This window comes from Dermacentor albipictus, chromosome 2 (assembly GCF_038994185.2).
Source record: "Dermacentor albipictus isolate Rhodes 1998 colony chromosome 2, USDA_Dalb.pri_finalv2, whole genome shotgun sequence".
Lineage (NCBI taxonomy): Eukaryota > Metazoa > Arthropoda > Arachnida > Ixodida > Ixodidae > Dermacentor > Dermacentor albipictus.
In genome coordinates, this window is record NC_091822.1 from 69,102,697 (window position 1) to 69,118,399 (window position 15,703).

Below are 15,703 nucleotides of genomic sequence, written 5' to 3' on the forward strand. Positions count from 1 at the left end.
ACATGACGGCAAAAATGAACCACCACAATGCTTCGTCTCATCGTATCTCGCTGCGTGTTTTGTCAACTTCTCTGAAAGTGTGTTGATTTGGCTTGTCTCGTTGTATGTTCCGATCTAAGACTTTAGAAAAGTCAATGCACCTTTGGCGTCAAATGTTTATAACAACATTAAGCCCACAATGTTTCGGAATTCAAAATCTAAAGTACGACTTTGGAAATATCAATGCACCTTTCGCATGAAACGTTTATTAGAACTATATACCCATAAAGTGTCAGAATTGAGATCCAAGCGCTCCCGATTCCGCGGCCTCAGCAAGATGGCGCGACAAGCCCGCCCGCCGCGCCTTTGGAACTTTCTGCTCGGATGGAGCTCTTTGCGTTACGATATGTGACTCCCGGTGCATGGGCTGTTGCCGCGAAATGCAGCCCGATTTCTCAATGTTCGCGCTAAAATGTTTTTTTTTTCGAGCGTCAAAAGGACATTCTAGAAAAAATCGAGCATGATTTCCGGCGCCGTGGGTTGCTTTGGCCGGCGGCGCATGGAGAGCACGAAAAAATTTCGGGGGGGGGGCTGAAGCCCCATAAGCCCCCCCCCCCCCTGGCTACGCCCCTGACTACTGCCCAAGGTACACTCTCATTGCTCAACATGCTTTGAATTTCGTGTTTTACATCGTTTATAAATTTGTCACCACTTAGGTGTTTTTCGTTGAATTTCCGAAGTGTCCAATCGAACCGCTGCTTTTTTGGCTTGGCACCGAGTGCAAACCACACTATACTGTGATCGCTAAAGGACACTGGCTTCACGACATAGTTATCGCATAGAGGCACAAGATTTAACGAGATGTAAGCTCTGTCAAGTCGTGCTTGGCTGCCTCGTTGATAGTGTGTAAATTGCCGCTGCAAAGTACTGGCCAAAATGCGACCAACGTCTTCTATGTAGTAGTCATTTACTAAGGCGTTCAATATCACTGCACTCTTGTCCCGTGGGAATTTACGTTTAGCACGATCTTCTGCATGACACAAACAATTAAAGTCACCAAGAAAGATGATGTACTTGTCTCAACGAAGGTACTCTTCTAGATTCGAGAAAAAACGACATCTTTCATTGATATTATTTGGCGCATACACACATATAATCCTCCATTGTGATCCATTAAAAGAAAAATCAAGAACAATAAAACGCCCGCTTTCGCTCACAGTAACCATATCTTCATTTATACCAATACCCTTTCGAACCAAGACAGCGCATCCACCAGACGCGCCGATAGCGTGACATGTGCATATGTTATAATATGTTCTGAAAGGTGTTACCATTTTGTTTGTTTGCTCCTCGCTTTCAACTTTCGTTTCTTGTATAGCTATAATATCGAGATCATTTTCAACGCATAGTCGGCTGAGCTGGTACTGCCTCCGTCTTGAAGCGAGGCCGCGTACATTAATAGTAGGAACTCGTATTCCCCTCTTCAAATCCATTGTTAATAAGCGGGAAAGGTAGGCATAAAAGAAAACCGTATATAATCACACGTAGTACTTCTAGGTATACTTACGTTACGTCTACAAGTGCTGACGGACAGAGCAGCTGTTTCGCGACACATTGAAGTGCAGTCCACAAAATACCTTCCTTGAGCAGCGGCTGACCTCCCCGACCCTTCGGTTGCATTGGGCTCTCGCAAGCTCGCGTCTGAGTGCCTTTGCAGGCACAAGTCCCTACGGCTACTTTGGCGTTGGCGCCGCCGGTCTGTTGTCCGGCGGGATATTCGGCGTCGGCCGTAATGACGGCCGGCGCGTTACCACCGATTTTGGCGGTGGTTCCTCGCTGTTCGGTTTGCCAGTTTGCCCACCGTCGCTTGTTGATTCTTCGCGTGTTCGTTTCCCGACCGCCACAACAGCATTGGTAACGTCCATCGCTTCGTTGTCAGATGATGCCATAGTCGAGACGGCAGGCGTTTGTTTGGCCGCGATGTCCTGCTTATGAACGGCGACGGCCGAGCCCTTGCTCACAGGGCGCGTAGGCGTTCCTCGCACACCTACCGCTCCGGCAGTCGCTTGCCCCTGCGGTTTCGGTGGTTGTATCGCTATGACCTTCACCTCGTTGGCGCTCCCGGCAGAGGCTTCCTCGGCATCCACTTCGTCCATAAGAAGTTCTGCGCTTTCATCTGCAGCCGTCGGCCCCATCACGTTTGCGTATGTCCTCACGCACTGCGACTCGTCGTGGCCGTGACGACGACAACGGGCACAGCGCGGGACGTGGTAGTCGCGTCGGGTGTGTCCTGTGTTGCGGCAACGAAGGCAGAGCGGTGCTCTTCCAGGAATCACCACGAGAGCTTCCTCACCGGCTATCCGTAAGAGATGAGCCACGTCGTCCGCCCCAAAGCCCTTCCTCGGCATCAGGATGACCAGGCGCGTTGAAGAACCTTTATCCTGAAGGCCGTGCACCCGCCACCGCTCTCTTGCCACATCCGTGACTCGGCCGTAAGGCGCCAGGGCTTCACGAATGTCCTCGTCCGGCACGTTGTGTAACATTCAGTGTAGCTTGAGGTGCATTGCTTGATTTCCAGGGTTGACGACGATGCATGGTCTATCCTTCACCTTCAACTCCTTTGCCCACAGCAGTTCTTTCACTTCGTCACTACTTTTGAAAGTCACGGCCCACACATGACTCATTCGATACGCCCCTAGGGCGACAACGTCCGACAGCAACTTCATGCTCGACAGCATGTCACGGAAGTTTTCCGCCCGGTATGGCCTTGCACGCATATCAGCATGCAAAAATAAAGTATTCGTACCAAGTCGCCCTGTTGGTAGTTGAGGCAGTAGCACCTGATAATCAGGATCCTCGTTGACAAAAAACCTAGAACCGCGGCCCTGCTAGGCCGCTGATGCCGGTCCGACGGAGCTCATGACAGCCACGTCTGTACACTATAGTGGCCGGATGTCGACTCAGGCCACGGGGGCGCTTTCACTGAGCTACACCTCCGGAACAATAAACGCAGTCTTGTGTGGACAATTTATTGTTCTTCGCAATCAGCGGCCACTAGAAAGTGGAAAAAGCTTCCTCTCGACCAGGCTTCTTTCTACACACCTGATGTGCCTGCAGTCATCCTGAGCGTTGTCGTCAAAGAAACGGCGCTTGGGCGACGTGTAGGCGTGGAAGCCAGCGCGAGAAATGCGAGTACTGCTTGTTTATGTGGAATTGACCTAGTATCGTTTTTTTAAACAGTTGAAGTGCTTACTAAGCGTTGCGAAGTGATAAAAAATTTCATTATACACCACAGTGGAGGTGCTGGGGTTTGAACCCGGGACTTCTCACATGCGAAGCGAGTGCTCTACCACTGAGCTACGCCCCCGGAACAATAAACGGAGTCTTCCCGTACAAAAATGAGTGTTGATTAAACATTGATATATTGTTGGGGAATTGTTGAAACAATGGACTTCAACAAATTTTTAAGAGCAATTGAGTTCACTCAACCCTTGCACAACAATATTACCGTTGACTGCTCTCAATAAACAATTTATTGGGTAATTTGTGTTGATTTTTCTAGTTGTTCTTTTGTTGTGTAGCAGTTGAGTCCAGTATACAATAATTAGGACTCGCATATGAAGACATTCCAAACATGTTTTGCGATGCGTTCCAACCTCATTCCTGTCACCTTGCGGCAGGTAGGTTCTTCTTTCGCCTCGCTTTCATTAATAGAAAAATTATGTGTGACCGATGGGGTGGAATCGAACGTCGGCCGTCGAGCCCTGTACTCTAACCAATAGGCCACGAGCGCGCGCATACTCCTCTCATTCGTAAGCGAGTAAGCTCTGAAATTCTTGGCGTGTGCACCGCCTGCCACTTCCTGGTGCTGTCGCTACAGCTGGCGCTTTGAACCGCCTATCTCCGGGACCGCCGCACTTTCGTAACCATTTTCGCTACGTAAAAACTGCAACGTTAGACTAGATTCATCACCGCCCAAGTTCATAACGGTTTATTTCTTCGCCGGTGTACAAATGCCATCGTCGTTTTAACATACACTAGATGACATAACCATTGGTACGATCCGAAATGAGCACGTTTTGTGGAGCAGAAGAGTGCGAAATTCACTTGCCAACACGGTGACTACGCGCATGTGGAGTTCCCCAAAAGTAGACACGGCGGCATCGCGGCCGGCGATAAGACAGGTGCCGACAGGCGACGACGCTACCTTCGAGCATCGGACGCAGTGTGGGAACCGTAGGATGCAAGCGCGCACACGCTACAAACATACACGGGTGAGGTCTTCGAATTTCCTGTGACGTACCCTCTGTCCGTAAAGCAAATATAGTTTTTGTCCAATGTCCGTGGTAATAGAGTTCAAAGAATGAACGCGCTTTGAGATCGCAGCGCGCAGCCGCTATAACCATTGATTTCAAAGAGCTTCAGATTCAGCAACAGCCGCAACAGTATCACAGCTAATCGCTGTATCTGCGGCTGCTCCCGTTTCTCGCCTTGCAAGAAGCACGCGATTTATTTGAGCCTCGCCGAACTGTCGTCCTTTCATGTTCCAAGCCTGCAGGTCTCGTATGTTCAGTCAAGAACACCAAAGGGAAATGAAAAAAATACAGGTAACGAACGGACTCTTATTGTACCTTACTTGTCACCTTGTCAACTGCAAAAACGCTACAAACTATTTTAAAAGCTTTATTTTTGTAAAAGTAGCAAAACTAGTAGTAATTTTTATTTATAGGTGGCGCGACAAACGTTAGGATAGCGTTCGGGTGTGTATGTGTGCACGCAAACGGGCGCAATCGAGCGTCGTTTTGCGCACACTTTTGCAACAGTACACATGGTTACCGCTAGTTTCGTAGTCACATTTTTTGGTCGTAGTATTTATTGTTTACGCTATAAATTCGGTAGTTCTCAAAAATTTATGAAAGTTAATTGATGAAAAATTATTGTTAATCAATTAGTGGTTCTTAAGTGCTGTTATTTTGTGTTTGAAAGGTTTTTATAACTGAATACGATAGCGAAGCCATGTGAAGCTGTGAACGGCTTTCGGACTCAGTTATTCGGCTGCAGTTGTGCGGTGGTTCACGGCTCGTGCGTCTTGATGAAAGTATTTTCTTTTCGGACATCATGACGCACATTTTAGTGAAATGCTTTAACGACGATAAGTGGGACGTTTATCTGGTGAAGTGCTTGGCTCACCCAACAACTAGTCGTCTAGTGATGTGCGAGCCTGACGGTTTTGATGAGTTTCGCGGCAGTGGCCATGATGCCTGTTGGAGAGAAGGCACCCCGAAACAGTCGCAGCCGCATTTCTGAAGATAGGTAAGTAATCTCGTTTTCTTGGGCACGAAGCCTTCTTTTCAATTTTGACATTGACGAGCTTGAAATTTTAAGCACACCGTTCACTTTGTTGAAGCAAACCGCATGCCCCGGAGTAAATGCGCGCGATACTAACTCTCGCTGCCGCCGTCACTTCGTTTGAAACAATGGTAGGCGAAGAGTCAGCGGCGCCCCATGTGCGTAAAATTGCATTGCTTCATTTGTTCCTGTCTAATAACGTTTCCTTCATTTGTATGAGAGAACACAATTGGAACACAAGGATCGGCTTCTCTGCGCAGTGATAATTTTGTACAGTGGCCACGTCATTTTAGAGCGCAGCTCTTTGGCGTCCGTTCCTGGGTTTCGCGTCGTCGTCGGCGTTGTTGTCGTCGGCCTCGTAACCAGCTAGCCGACGAATCTGCTGCTCCGCCGCCGCGCATGCGCGCTGTCGGCTCTCCGGGCGAGGGAGGATGATGGAAGGGAGGAGGAGAGACTGTGGAGGAGGGCTGGCTACACAAATGGCTCTTTGGCGTCCGTTCCTGGGTTTCGCGTCGTCGGCCTCGTAACCAGCTCGCCGACGAATCTGCTCCGCCACCGCGCATGCGCGCTGTCGGCTCTCCGGGCGAGGGAGGATGATGGAAGGGAGGAGGAGAGACTGTGGAGGAGGGCTGGCTACACAAATGGCTCTTTGGGTTCCTGGCTTTCGCGTCGTCGTCGGCGTTATCGTCGGCCTCGTAACCAGTCCACCCCCCTTTCATCCCCCCAGCGCTAGCAGCGACCGACTGATACCGCTTTCGTGAGTCCGCTACCGCACTCACGAAAGACGTCGTGCACTTCCTGCAACTCGCATTAACCGTCCATCGATCCACACCGATGTTAGTAGTGGGGGACTTTAATATTGACATAAAGAGAAACAGCAATTTCCTAACACTTATGCGGGAGAACATCCCGTTCCTCTCGCTCGTAACGCGTCCCACGGCTGTGACAACCTCGCGAGGCACTTGTATAGATCTCGTCTTTGAGAATCAAGCATTGGTGTACCAAGTCGAACATATATCAGTCTATTTCTCCGACCACAAAGCTTCCTTCATGACTGTCAAGAACTGTTAGTGGAGTCTTTGTTAAAGGAATACGTGTGAAAAATAAAAAAAAATTCTGTGATAGCGCATACATGTGTTGCTCGATTTCTTTGCCTCAATCTATCGAAAAGGTGAAACAGCTTATTTGCTGCGCTCAAATTTCGCATTAGGAAGTAACGTAATCGTCGGTAATTTTTTTATTGGGGGTTCACGTATCCCGTCTAAGCGCTTGTTATCGCGTTCCGATACGTGAGGTATGTAGGCAGGCACTACGAGTTTAGGAGGACCGCGACAAATAATCGTGCAGCAGGTGTGCAGCTGTGCTACGCTTGTACCACACTCGTACCGGAAGGCAGTGTTGCACTTCACGCTTACGCATTTCGTAACTATGGCGGCCTCCGTGGCAACTTGGGGCTCGAGGTCGTGGATACGATCCCTGCAGCGGCCGCATTCCAAAGGAGTGGAATGCAAAAACGCTCGTGCATTGTGCATTGTATGCACGTAAAAATTTCCAGGAAGTCAAAATTAATACGGAGTCCCCAACTACGACATGCCTCATAATCAGATCGTGGGTTTGGCATGTGGAACATCAGAATTTTTTTTTTCCGTAGTGGCTCATCGTATACAATACGGTTAGTGTGTGTGATCACCTTTTGTGCCGTAGCGGTTAAGCGCGCCTCGATTTAGGTTGCGGCTAATGATGCGGCGCACCGCGAAATATATTTCGCCTCTCTGGGATTTTCGGAGAACGGCCACCCGATTAGTCACAGCTTCCGCGCGGTGACTGTACACGGATACACAGCGCAAATGAACAGAGGTGTGGTGACGTGGTCAAAGAACACAGCCGCCGATGGGCTCACCTTATCGTCTATCACCGCCAAAACTACCGCAGTAAGCATCTTTATCTAGCGCGGCGGTTTGCCGTTGAAAGCGTACTGTACAATTTTAATAAGCGATAACCGAAACATGCCACCGTTCTCTGCTGCCTCTTTGAGTTGGACCGATCCGAATATGCGTTGTTTCCAGAAGTGAAAGGAGCGCCAATCGGCGAGTTGTCGCCTCGAGCTAAGCGTCGCACTCGAGCACCGTTTGCGCGGTGGGGTGGTCCAGGGACCCAGAAGACTCCAAACTCACATGCCATGAATAAAGTTTTAGAGCGCAGCTCTTTGGCGTCCGTTCCTGGGTTTCGCGTCGGCGTTGTCGTCGGCCTCGTAACCAGCTCCGCCCCCCTTTCATCCCCCCAGCGCTAGCAGCGACCGACTGATACCGCTGGATGCCGCTGACGCCGCTAGAGAGTCAAGATAACGTGACTGCATAGAACACCGTCGCCGCCATGCAGAAAGAGGAGGAAAGGGTCCCCCCCCCTGGTTCTTAGCGCTGCGGAAGCGAGGGTATCATATTGTTTGTGTCGGCATCGGCGGCGTTGTCCCTGAAACCAACTCCGCAGCTGGGGTTGACTCACTATCGGCGTCAGCGGCATCAGTCAGTCGCTGCTATCTCTTCCCTCCTCCCTTTATCGTGTTGTCCGCTTGCTGCACGCGCTTCTTTCTGCCCCCATCGTTTGCCGCTGGGTGTACACGCCGCCCCCCTCCCACCCCTTCCTGCGAGTCTCCGGTTGTCAAAGCGCCGGCTCGAACTTTGAAGTTGGCGAACTGTGCGCCGCAAAGTTGCCCAACGGCTTGCTGGTAGTAGCTGCCTACTTCGCCCCTACCGCACTCACGAAAGACGTCGTGCACTTCCTGCAACTCGCATTAACCGTCCATCGATCCACACCGATGTTAGTAGTGGGGGACTTTAATGTTGACATAAAGACAAACAGCAATTTCCTAACACTTATGCGGGAGAACATCCCGTTCCTCTCGCTCGTAACGCGTCCCACGGCTGTGACAACCTCGCGAGGCACTTGTATAGATCTCGTCTTTGAGAATCAAGCATTGGTGTACCAAGTCGAACATATATCAGTCTATTTCTCCGACCACAAAGCTTCCTTCATGACTGTCAAGAACTGTTAGTGGAGTCTTTGTTAAAGGAATACGTGTGAAAAATAAAAAAAATTCTGTGATAGCGCATACATGTGTTGCCTCAATCTATCGAAAAGGTGAAACAGCTTATTTGCTGCGCTCAAATTTCGCATTAGGAAGTAACGTAATCGTCGGTAATTTTTTTCTGTCTGTCTGTCTGAAGAGTGGCGCGTGCATGAAGCTAGCTCCCTGCGCGGACGCTACCGCGCAAAACGCGCAAGGGCGTGTACGCGACGTTCTGCACACACATCGCGCGGGATGATCGGAGCCACGCCGGAGCGGCTAGCTTCAAAGAAGCGGTACGTGTTCTCACTCGTACAGGCACGCTCACGCTCGCATCGCTCTCGGCGTATGTTTAGGTCATTCCTTCTACTGGACTTCTACCCAAAGATGGGCTATGCACGGTCGCGTGGTCTTTGGTTCTGCGAGAGAGCCGGGAATATTTTCCCCACTGTGAAACATCGCTGTGCGTGTTTTAGCTAACATTTACCATAGCAACCCATTCCTACCTTTTCTCGACGGCACTCGTAAAGAGTCGCAAATTTTTACTTGCCAGTATAGTGTGTACGTCTATTTCGTGCTTAGTTATGTGCAGTGTGTGGCAGATTCTTAATCCGCGTAATCTCATTTTCTGTCCACATTCCCTTCTCACAGGTTACGTATGCAGTTAATTCCCAGATGCTAAAGTGTTCTACGCCAAAAGCACCTTGGCGTCGTGCAAGAGAAACCCGTTGATATGTGGCTGATTCACTAGCAAGCTCGCATCTCTGTTGCCAATCTCCATCAAGTGGGATTTTCAACTTTTTTTTGTGTTGCTCTGTGGTGTACTAGCTGCCGCATGGACGCTGTGAAGGCTTACTTTCGATTTGCTCTGGCGTTTAGTAGTAAAGGATGGGCTACCTTTTGAGGGGAAGCATTTACTTTTGTTTGTTAGAATGTTTACCAGCCTAAACAAGTGATACGTGGGTACTGTAAACAGCAGCACGAACAGAGGCGGACGACGAAATAGGTAGGAGCACACACGATCGCAAGCTCTACTAAATGTTTGCTTTTGATGACAAAGGTATTAAACACACTGGTCAACTTGGCAAAGGTAAAAATCCGTGCGTGCGTGGCAGAAACAGCCACGTGCGACAAGAAAAAATATGAAAAAGCAATGTCATGTAGAATAAACGTGCGTGAAAAACGAGAACTATCGGTCAAATCTATTGAAAACGCGAAAGATTTGTCCGTTAAGTGATACTACCCAACGGGAAATACTCTTTTGAGAACAACTTTTTCCCACTAAGGGCAACAGATAACTTGGTTATGCAATTGTTTCATTTGTGATCAATAAATATTGCTTCTGGAACTCCTCTGGTGTTGCGGTATAGAGCAGAAAGAACGATTGTTTCATCACAAAGACCACAACACAAAAGGACTTATGGTAGCATTATTTATTGATCACGAAGAAATATTCATAAGCAAGATTTCTGTGACCCTTAGTGGGAAAGAGTTGCTACAGTACTTCTCGTTACTATCGCTTACAGGAGAAACCTTTCAGTTTTCTTGTTTTTGTTAGTTTTTGACGCACATGTTTATTCTACAGGACGTATTTCGGTCCTTTTTTGTTGTGCCGGGCTGTGTATGCTGCGCATCCATGGCTTTTTCTTTGTGAAGTTGGCCAGTATGTTTAAAATCTTCGTCTTCACGAATAAACTTCTACTTGAGTCAGCGTTCATGTGTGTTCCTACCTTAATTCCTCCTTCTCGTCTCTGTTTGGGTGGTTGTGAAATATAAATGTACACCGAATTGGCGAAGTGTCCATAGAATTGATACATGAAGTTATTTGCGCTATTTCAGGAAGAACGCTATAGGGTCTTATCTTCTCTATGTTTTTGACACTGAGTACATTTTTCTAGTTCAATTTCAAGGAGTCCCCTGAGGAAGCCAATAAGAGTGATGGTAACTTCCTTTGTGTGTAAGATTTATGAAATTCATCCATTCAAGGCATGACATGGCACATGCCTGATTGTAGGTTGCAAGCATTCGTAGTAAGATCTACTTTCCGGTTCTCATGACGCTTCTTTGTACTGCGCTGCATTCTCCAGGCACATGAACCTTTTTATGCTCTAAGTGCATCCGTTCTTTTTCTATATGTTGGAGCGAAAATTGTAAACTTAAATATGCATATATATCATTTTCCTTGTAATCTTTTTCAATATGGGTGCGCTGCAGCTCCCTGTGTCTTTCAGTTACTGCTTTGTCCCAATTTTTATGCAAACTTTATGTATTTTATGCAGCAAAATTCTAGTGCTATTTTAATAACATTTTATTTGCGAAATTGAGGTAATTGGTGTTTCGTATATGATTTATTTGCGTTTTTCACTGTGTCAGCAATCGGGCTGTCGAGTCATTGGAACCTTTTCTCATACTGTAAGACTATTTCTGGGGTGCTTGATACTGAAAGTGCAGGTGACCATTTATTTGGCTGTTTGTAATTGTGTTAGCCATGTGTTACTACCAATTTTTCGTGCTAAATAATTATTTTTTCTCTTATCGTTCAAGGTATTAGCCTTTCCTTATCTCTTTATTGACTGAGGTAGCACTTAGTTGCTGGGTATAGGAAAAAAGGCCCCAAAAAGTGTTTTAATTAGCTTTGTGCAAGTCCAGAAAGTTTACCTGAAAATGAGCTCACTAAATTGAGGAAATGCCACTAACGAACTCCTCTGTTCCCCAAATTAACATAATCAAATGGTGTACTGTTTGTTCTTGGCTTGTGCCAGGGAGATAAGCTGCTTTCATTACACAAAAGCTTTACAAGTTTATTTCTGAAGAAAGAAATCCTGGCTTGTCAGAAACACGATTCAGGTGTTCATCATGCCCGACAACTTTCTAAATGATGTCTCGTCAAATAATATCTAAGTTGAGTGATGTTATTTTATAAAATAATTGGGCAACATGAAAATATATATATCTCGAATACAAAGCTCAGGCAAGTCTACTTTGGTACTTCATTAAATTTTAATCGCGGTAAAAGACGTGTGCTAAAGGTTGTATACGTTTACGTGAAGTCATTTGTTTCAAGTTGGTTATTTTGCCTTCTCACAGTCAGCCGTAGTTCTTCCTGTGATGTGTTAGTGTGCGCAACATTTTAATGTAACATATTCAGATGTCTTTTGTGTATTCACATGCAAGCAGCTCCAAGTGTTCATCTGTTCAAAGTTGGTTGTTACAAGGGTATGCTTAAGCCCTGCCTTTTGAGTCGCTTTGCCTTCTACTCATAAACTTAAGTCGACAGTGAAGAGCACAATGATCGTTTCGATTGGATTCATATGTATAGGTTATTTCAGATGTATTTACACTGCTAGAGTGCTGTAGGTACTAGCCTGTGTCTCCAGGTTCGATGTAGTGGTGCCTTATGTACTGTAATAATGTTTCACGTGCACGCATCTTTAGTGTAAATAAAGGTACTTCATGTTGATCAGTCTCTCCTTTGATTTTGTTTGTGTTTGGGAAAGTTATGAGCAGGCACCGGGGCATGCAAGTGTGAATAGCGAAGCAATTTCAATATATGAATAAAAATACACTAGCCCAACGAAACGTCAATCATATTTCAATGGCGACTTCTGAAATGTCAATGGCATCTCAACTGTGCCGCAATATGCTTTTCAATGCTGTGGCAATAATAACCCAACAACAGTTCAACAGAACCACCACAACGTTAGTTCAACGCAGAATCAATGGTAACTGAACAACCATTCAACAAAACGAACACAACGGGCCGTTTAAGCACAATGGACTTTCAATGGTAACTTAACAATTATTCAACATTGAGGTACCGAATGGTGTTTCAATTTGATTTCAGTGGCCAATATTCAAGAGTGCTCAACACTCAACCCAACAATTCTCCAACGTATTCTCAATTATTCCTCAATAAAAATTCAACATTGACCAAAAATATTTCCATGCGTTCTCTAATTTTTTTGTATGGGTTGTGTGGACCATTTATTGTTGTTCACATCCAGCAGCCACTAGAAAGTGGAAAAAGCTCCCTTTCGATCAGGCTTGTTGCTACACACCTGATGCACAGTCTTCCTGAGCGTTGTCGTGAAAAAAACGGCGCTTGTGGCGACGTGGATGCCAGCGCGAGGAATGCAAGTATTGCCTGTTTATGTGGAGTTGACGTAGTATCGTTCTTTTAAATAGTTGAATTCCTCACTAAGTGTTGCAAAATAAAGTGATAAAAAAAAATCAATTATGCACCACACTGGAGGTGCCGGGGTTTGAACCCGGGACTTCTCACATGCGAAGCGAGCGCTCTACCACTGAGCTACACCCCCCTTTTTTTATTTATGGCCGCTTTTCAATATAACATCGTACATATGAATTTCACACTCGTGACACAAATGCAAGCTTCTTGCAAGAGAAAAAGAAAGCAAGAAACAAAAAAGCGCTACAAAGCCGTCTATGCGCATAGGACTGACGTTGTCAAATTAAAATTTCTTCATGACTGTCAGAGGTTCGAGCCTCGACAGCCAATCCGGTACACACTCTTGCATTTTCTGCATTTCAATAAATAAAGACATAGACTCTCTGAAATATATACGCGCTGGCAGAGCGTCGGCGTCGCAATGGTACCCGGCCATGCGAGCTCGCCATATAGAGTGGAGGGCATTCAGCATAATAAGATCATACGGTACAACGTCTTCATCCTTAACTGGCAGATACCTGATCCCTTGGGGGTCTACCGGTAACTCCTTTTTCAGCTTCGCTTTAACACGTCCCAAAGGAAAACAGCCGCCCAGCAATGCAAGAAAACGTGATCAATGGTCTCCGGCTTCTGACAGATCAAGCAGTGGGATCCCCACGGCACAAGACAGCCTCGTTCTTCCACAAACGTTTTAACAGAGAGCGTTCCTGTGTGGAGCTTAAAAAAGAAGGTTTTAACCCCTGGTGGCACCTGCATTCGTTTCACCCGTTTAAGGACGTCTTGTCCTGGCCCTCCACTGTGTATGGTTCTGTATAACGGCACTGGGAACACAGTGTCGCACACATCATTATACAGTTTTTTCCTTTTAACTTCAAACAGATAATCATTTGAAAAACGAACTGAAAGGAAACGCACAGTGTCAGCCACTTCCTTAAAATAACCACGAAGTGTTCCGGTCATGCTTGCCGTACTAACAACATATGCAGGCAATGCGTCGCTCAACCTGAGCTGACATACGGTGCGCAAAAAAGGATCGCGCACATCGCGAAAAAACAAAAAGCGGTTGACAAGCTGTCGAACAAAAAGATGCGCCAAACCCAGCCCCCCTTCCTTCACGTGCCTGAACAGATTTGTTCGGCTACACCTTTCCCAGGTAGAGCCCCAGATAAAAACCGCGAACACTCTGTGCAGCTTTTGCACGTTTACCCTTGAACTGTAGAACGTCTGCATGACATACCACAACTTCGTAATAAAAAACATGTTACACATCGTTGCCTTAGCGAAAATGGACAGGTTGATGCCTTTCCACCTTTCTGCCTTTTCTCTAGTTTCTTTTGTTTGGTTCATCCAGTATTCATCACTATTTTTGTAACTGTCCATGGGAACACCTAGATATCTGGTCGGGGTTCTTATCCAGCTCACATATGCTAAGTTGTCAGGGGCCGAAGCCCACTCTCCGTGCCACAAACCAAGCGACTTGCCCCAGTTCACTCTACTGCCCGTAACATCGCAAAAATTTTTCACCACCCTTATCGTTTCCGTCACACTTTGTTTGCCTGTACAACACACTGCGATGTCATCTGCATATGCCAAGAGCTTGACTTCTGTGCCTGCCAAATTATAACCGCGTATTTGATCATTTTCAATTATGGCCAAACACATAGTTTATATGTAAATTCCAAACAAAAGAGGACTGAGGGGGAAGCCCTGACGCACAGAACGCATGACGTTAATGGGGGCCCCCAATGATTTATTCACAATTAAGCGTGTTGTGCAGTTCTGATACGCCAACGCCACTCCCTCAGCGATGATGGAACCAATATTAACGTGATGTAAAATAGAAAACAAAATACCATGCGAGACACAATCAAAGGCTTTCTCGAGGTCGAGCTGAAGCACTGCGACTCCGCCCAAGGTGACGTCGCAGCACTCGAGCACGCACCGCATCGTGTGAATATTCGAAAAAATCGACCTTTTTTTGATCCCACACGTTTGGTGATCTGTGACAATTTCCTTTATTACACTTTGAAGTCTGGCTGCCAAAACCTTCATGAAAATTTTATAATCTACATTGGTTAAAGATATCGGCCTGTAAGATGTCACTAGCCTAAGTTTCTCCACTTAATCACTCTTAGGCAGGAGTATGGTATGCGCTTTGCCAAAAGAAGGTGGCAAAGCTTTGTTCTCATACGCATCATTAAACAGCCGTGCTAGCAACGGTGACAGTTCCTTCTTGAAAGCTTTATATAAACAAGCGCCCAGGCCGTCAGCTCCAGGTGATTTGCCTTGGTTCAAATCCTCAATTGCCTTTTCAACTTCGCTTTCTGTTATTTTCCCTTCTAATCGTTCTTTTGTGTCGTCACTCAATCGCGGCATGCGACAGAGGAAGACGTTTTTGAACTCGTCTACATTCGCTTCGTGAAACGCAAAGAGGGACTGGTAATACTCTAAAAACGCTTGACCTATACTCTTACTGTCGTCAGCAGTTGTGCCATTCCATAGAATCTTATCGACGTGATTCCTTCGACCTTGCGCTTTTTCAAGTCCAAGCGCCCTTTTAGTGGGCGTCTTTCCAGCTACTAATGCATTTGTTCTGGCGCGCACAATCGAACCTTGATACCGTTCTTTGTCGAGCTGCTCGATTTTTTCTTTAATGGTTCGCACATCTTGTGTACACGCCCCTGGCTCTTCGCACTCAAGCGCTATCAGCTGCTTAAGTGTCTTTCGCAAGCTCTTTTCTTTCATTTCCTTCTCAAACTGTAAGCAGCTCGATCTTTCACAGGCTTTCATTTTTACGTTTTGTTTGAACCCTTCCCATTTCTCTGCTGTTGTTTGACTATTTTCCTCACAAACCTCCCTAACGGCCTCATGTACTGCCTCTACAAATGGTTGGTCTTTTAGTAGTAACGCGTTCATTTTCCATAGGTCCCAATCAAAAGATTCTCTCTTCCTCTCCGTGCCTATGTTACATTTCACCAAGCAGTGATCTGAAAATGATACTGGTGCCACAGAATAACTATGGCACTTTGGAATCATGTCTTGCGATATGTACATGCGGTCTAACCTCGCGTGACTGATACCTTGAAATCGCGTGTACATTACGTCCCGCTCCCCCTCCAGAC

General features: G+C 46.6%; 2 non-coding genes across 2 annotated transcripts; both read right to left on the reverse strand.

Annotated features, from left to right (window-relative positions):
- Positions 1-3,274: 3,274 nt before the first annotated feature.
- Positions 3,275-3,346, reverse strand: TRNAA-CGC (transfer RNA alanine (anticodon CGC)). The gene has a single exon. It is a non-coding gene; the product is annotated as a tRNA-Ala (tRNA).
- Positions 3,347-12,639: 9,293 nt separating this feature from the next.
- Positions 12,640-12,711, reverse strand: TRNAA-CGC (transfer RNA alanine (anticodon CGC)). Its single transcript has one exon. It is a non-coding gene; the product is annotated as a tRNA-Ala (tRNA).
- Between the last annotated feature and the right edge of the window lie 2,992 nt (positions 12,712-15,703).